Source organism: Thamnophis elegans, unplaced genomic scaffold (genome assembly GCF_009769535.1).
Source record: "Thamnophis elegans isolate rThaEle1 unplaced genomic scaffold, rThaEle1.pri scaffold_41_arrow_ctg1, whole genome shotgun sequence".
Lineage (NCBI taxonomy): Eukaryota > Metazoa > Chordata > Lepidosauria > Squamata > Colubridae > Thamnophis > Thamnophis elegans.
This window is the reverse complement of record NW_022473892.1, coordinates 122,991-128,990: the sequence shown is the minus strand read 5'-3', so window position 1 is coordinate 128,990 and position 6,000 is coordinate 122,991.

The window sequence follows — 6,000 nt, the reverse complement described above, 5'->3', positions numbered from 1 at the left end:
CTTCCTTCTTTCCTTCTTTCTCTTTCTTTCTTTCTTTCTTTCTTTTTCTTTCTTTTTCTTCCTTCCTACCTTCCTTCTTTCTTCCTTTCTTTCTTTTCCTTCCTACCTACCTACCTTCCCTCCTTCTTCCCTTCCTTCTTTCTTTCTTTCTTTTCCTTCCTTCCTTCCTATCTTCCTTCCTTCTTTCTTTCCTCTTTTCTTTCTTTCTTTCTTTTCCTTCCTTCCTTCCTTCCTACCTTCCCTCCTTCTTTCTTTCTTTCTCTTTCTTTCCTTTTTTCTTTCTTTCTTTTTCTTCCTTCCTACCTTCCTTCTTTCCTTCCTTCCTTCTTTCTTTCTTTCTTTCCCTTCCTTCCTTCCTACCTTCCTTCCTTCTGTCCTTCTTCCCTTCCTTCCTCTTTCTTTCTTTCTTTCTTTCCTTCTTTCTTTCTTTCTTTTTCTTCCTTCCTACCTACCTTCCTTCCTTCCTTCCTTCCTTCCTACCTACCAACCTTCCCTCCTTCTTTCCTTCTTTCTTTCTTTCTTTCTTTCTCTTTCTTTCTTTCTTTCCTTCCTCCCTTCCTTCTTTCCTTCTTTCTTTTCCTTCCTTCCTTCCTTCTGACCTACCTTCCTTTTATTCTTTCCTTCTTTCTCTTTCTTTCTTTTCCTTCCTTCCTACCTACCTACCTTCCTTTTTTCCTTCTTCTTTCTTTCTTTCTTTCTTTCTTTCTTTCTTTCTTTCTCTTTCTTTAGCTTTCTTTCTTTCTTTTCCTTCCTTCTTTCCTTCCTTCCTTCCTTCCTTCCTTCCTACCTACCTACCTTCCTACGTTCCTTCCTTCCTTCCTTCCTTCCTTCCTTCCTTCCTTTCTTTCTTTCTTTCCTGGCTGGAGAATCCTGCTAAATTTTTACCGCCTCTCAGCCTGCGGCAAAGGCACAATGAATCACGAGGCTGTTAACTCAGTGCCAAGGCCAAAACCTCGGCTTCGCAGAGGGGACAGATTGTCCCGTCTGTAAAATGGGCAGAGCAAGAGTGGGGACAATTAACCAGGGGAAAAGCCACCGGAGGTTGTGGAAGTTCCATCATTGGAGGTTTCCAACAATAGACTGGATAACCATTTGACCAAGATGGCCTCGGGTCTATCTTGGACAGGGGGTTGGACTAGATGACCTCTGAGGTTCCTTCTAGCCCGAGGATGGATGGATGGATGGGTGGGTGGAAGGAGAGCAAGGGTAGGGGGGAAGGAGGGAAAGAGAAGGAAGGAAGGAGAGCAAGAGGAAGAAGGAAGGAAGGAAGGAAGGAAGGAAGGAAGGAAGCAGAGCAAATGGAGGGAGGGAGGAGGGAAAGAGAAGGAAGGAAGGAAGGAAGGAAGGAGAGCAAATGGAGGGAGGGAGGAGGGAAAGAGAAGGAAGGAAGGAAGAAAGGAAGGAAGGAAGGAAGGAAGGAAGGAAGCAGAGCAAATGGAGGGAGGGAGGAGGGAAAGAGAAGGAAGGAAGGAAGGAAGGAAGGAAGGAGAGCAAATGGAGGGAGGGAGGAGGGAAAGAGAAAGAAGGAAGGAGAGCAAGAGAAGGAAGGAAGGAAGGAAGGAAGGAAGGAAGGAGAGCAAATGGAGGGAGTGAGGAGGGAAAGAGAAGGAAGGAAGGAAGGAAGGAAGGAAGGAAGGAAGGAAGGAAGGAGAGCAAATGGAGGGAGGGAGGAGGGAAAGAGAAGGAAGGAAGGAAGAATCTCATCAGAGGAAGTTCCAACCTGGAGTAAAATGGAAACGCCCTGACAGTGAGAACAATTAATCAGTGGAACAGCTGGCCTTCAGACTCATACTTATGACGGTTTGAGCGTCGTGGGGAGGGTGTCACATTATCCCCTTTGTGACCTTCCTGCAAGCAAAGGCAACGGGGATTCACTTCACGACAGCAGAGATTCACTTAACAACGGTGGCAAGAACGGACGTAAAACAGAGCAAAACTCACTTAACTATCTCGCCTAGCAACAGACGTGGCTAATTGTGGTTGAAGATCCCGGTGTTTCTCTCCAGCCACAGCTGAGTCCGGCAGCTGGTCTCTCTGGGGTCGTCTTAACCCCCATTTCTAGAGACCCATCATCCCTGGCCAGAGGGATGATGAGCCCATGTGCCTGCAGCTGGAGGAGGCCCACTTCATGGACTCCTCCCTTCCCAGCTGGGGGCTTCCTGACCCAAGAGAGAAATTCTCAGCATAAACTTTAATTAGGGATTTTCATTCTCTTTAATCTGGCAGCAACACCTGGGCGGCCATGGAGGCTGGAAGGGGAGGGGGATGCAGAAGTGGGGGGGGGAGCTCCTGGCTGGTTGGGGGAGGGGGCTCCTGAGAATGGAGGGGGGCGCAGGCCAGCAATAGCAAATATTTCACACTTGAGGGGGGGCATTTTCCTTTCTGGCCTTGCAAAGTTGACTTGTGTCATAGAATCATGGGGCCTGGGGGTGTGTGTGTCTTCTAATCCACCCAGCCACCCAATTCTGATTTTGGCAGTTTTAAGACTTGTGACTTTCAACTCCCAGAATTTCCCAACCAGCAGAGCATGGAATTTGAATTTAAAGCATGGCTGGATGAGGGATTCTGGGAGTGGGAGTTCATCCCTCTTAAAGCATGCTGGCTGGGGGATTCTGGGAGTGGAAGCCCACCCCTCTTAAAGCATGCTGGCTGGGGGATTCTGGGAGTGGAAGCCCACCCCACTTAAAGCATGCTGGCTGGGGGATTCTGGGAGTGGAAGCCCACCCCACTTAAAGCAGGCGCTGGGAGATTCCGGGAGTGGAAGTCCTTCCCTCTTAAAGCATGGCTGGATGAGGGATTCTGGGAGTGGGAGTCCATCCCTCTTAAAGCAGGCCGGCTGGGGGATTCTGGGAGTGGAAGCCCACCCCTCTTAAAGCACGCTGGATGGGGGATTCTGGGAGTGGAAGTCCTCTCCTCTTAAAGCCTGCTGGCTGGAGAATACTGGGAATTGCAGTGCACCCATCTTAAAGTTTCCAGGTTTGGGAATTTCTTGTTCTAAGGACCATCCCAATCAGGCTCTGAAATAACTAGCAGTTTCCTCTGCCAGCATCTGGTTCTTTAAAGTAGACTGCCCTTAAATATGGAAGCTCCATTGATGGAAGGGGACAAATTAAATTTGCAAGGAGAAATTAAGATGCCCCCCCCCCCAGGACATTCTGCAGACATGAAGGTCCGGCCAGGTGTTTTTCCTTCATGTGTTAAATTGGGGTTCGTTTAAATTTATGATTAATCGCTTAAATGTATCCCCACCGCCTGGCGGGGTAGACCCACGTTCTAAAGAGTCGCTGTGTGGAGGAATGGGGAGGGGTCTCTAAATCTAATAAATAAAGGGGTGATTTCATGCAGGCTCCGCAGTGTGGGGGGGGGACTGATGGGAGAGCTGATTAATCCCCCCCCCCAGTGGCTGAGCATGGACAGCTAAATAAATGTCTGTTCTCCCCATTTGGCCAAGGTTGAAGGGACCAGGACAACATCATTTTCAGGGGGTCAAGAGGGCCCCCATTAACGTCAACGGAGAGATGGGGAGTCATAACTCCATCTGCATTAGTGCGGAACCCGTGGCCACAGTGGTGGGGGAGGAGGAGGAGGGAAAAGAGGAGGGGGGAAGGAGAGGAGGAGGGGATGGGAGCAGTGGGAGCAGGAGGAGAAAGAGAAGGGGAGGAGGAGGGGTAAGGAGGAGGAAGAGGAAAAGGTGGGGGAGGAAGATAGGAAGGAGGAAGAAGAGGAGAAGAGGGGGAGGAAGAGGAAGGGGAAAAGGAGGGGAGAAAAGGGGGAGGAAGAAGAGGAGGAGGAGAGGGTGGGAGCAGGGGGAGCAGGAGGAAGAGAAGGGGAGGAGGAGGAAGAGGAAAATGAGGAGGAAGAAGAAAGGAAGGAGGAGGAAGAGGAAGGGGAAAAGGAGGAGAGAAAAGAGTAGAGGGGAGGAGGAGGGGATGGGAACAGGGGGAGCAGGAGGAGAAAGAGAAGGGAAGGAGTGGAGGGAGGAAGAAGAGGAAAACAAGGAGGAGGGAGAAAGGGAGGAGGAGGAAGGAAGGGAGGAAGAAGGGGAGGAGGAGGAGAGAGTAGAAGAAGGGGGAGCAGGAGGAAGAGAAGGGGAGGAGGAAGAGGAAAATGAGGAAAAGGAAGAAAGGAAGGAGGAGGAAGAGGAAGGGGGAAAGGTGGAAGAGGAAGAAAGGAAGGAGGAGGAAGAGGGGGAAGAAGAGGAAGGAGAAAAGGAGGAGAGAAAAGATAGAGGGGAGGAGGAGAGGATGGGAGCAGGGGGAGGAGGAGAAAGAGAAGGGGAGGAGTAGGGGAGGAAGAGGAAGACAAGGAGGAGGAAGAAAGGAAGGAGGAGGAAGAGGAGAAGAGGGGGAGGAAGATGAAGGAGAGAAGGAAGGAAGGAAGGAAGGAAGGAAGGAGGAGGAGGAGTTCCTGGGGTCCTTGGGGCTCTCTGGACGATGGTTTTCTCGCAGACGTCTCCTGACCCAACTAGGGTACACCATCAGTGCTAGTAGGGAGAGGAAAGGATACAAAGGAAATTTGGGGATCAACTGTAATTGTACGTCGAAGTCTACCGGTATTTCCTTGTGCAGCATTGCAGGCTAAACTCTGCCCACTGCCAGCAGTTCGATCCCGAAGGGCTCCAGGTCGACTCAGCCTTCCGTCCTTCCCAGGTCACTAAAATGAGGACCGGGACTGTTGGGGGGCCAGAGGCTTAGAGGGGGCCGGGAAGCACCGGGAAGCCCCGGGAAGCGGGATCTATGTTTTAAGAGCCCTTGCGAAGCGCTCTTCCTTCTGGCGGGGACGGCAGGCGGGGGCTGCAAAGGGGAAATCGAGGCATTTTCTGCTCATCCCTTTCCGGATCTTTGTCCAGTCCGGTTGGTCAAACTGGACCTTTTGAAGCCAAAGTTTCCCTTGGGGACACACGGCGGTTTCCCTGCCCTTTTCCGCCAATGCCCGGCTTGCCTCGCAGCTTGGCTCGATGGATGCGATCTTCGCAAACTGTTTTCACCAACCGCGAAACCCGCTTTGCATATTATTTGCATGCGTTGATGCGGTTTGTGTACAGATCGTTCCCGAATTTGCATATTCAGGGGGAGAAAACATTGGCAGGAGTGTGAAAACTCGCATTTCAAAGGATAATTGGGATTCTGCAGGCAGCAGCCACTAAAACGGAGCAAAGATTCACTCACGAATGTCTCGCTTAACAACAGGCACTTTGGGCTCCACGGTGGTCGCATTTCAAGGACTACCTGAACTGGCAACAGTCCTCGGCTTGCGACCACAATCGAGCCCGAAACTACCGTTGCTAAGCAAAGCACTTAAGGGGCGTGGGCTCCACTTGACGACCTTTCTCGCCACTGTTGTGAAGCAAATCAGTGCAGTTGTGAAGTTGGTAACGCTCCCCCTGCGCATGTGCACATAACTCCCCCTTCCCTCCCCCCCATGCTTGCACACATGTCTCCCGCATGGATGGTAGAGACCCCCAAATCAGCTGCCTGGTGGGAGGAAGGTGTGCGTGGCATTTCTTTGTGACCCTGAAACCTGCCGAGAACAAATTGGCTTCATAATTAAATAAATATCTTAAGCAATTCCCTTTCTAGGCCTGGAAGGATTTTAGGAAGGAGTAACAGCATCGGAAGGGACCTGGGAGGTCATCTAGTCCAACCCCCCCCCCTCTGGTTAGGCAGGAAATCCCATACAGGCAGACCTCAGCTTACAACCACAATCGAGCCCAAAATTTGTAGCAATAGCAGTTAGACTTATATATCGCTTCATAGGGCTTTCAGCCCCCCCCCCCAAGCGGTTTACAGAGTCAGCATATCGCCCCCAACAATCCAATAGATAGATAGATAGATAGATAGATAGATAGATAGATAGATAGATGATAGATAGATAGATAGATAGATAGATAGATAGATAGATGATAGATAGATAGATAGATAGATAGATGGATGATAGGTAGAGAGACAGAGAAAGACAGATGGCTGATAGATAGGATAAGAAGATTAGATAGATAGATGA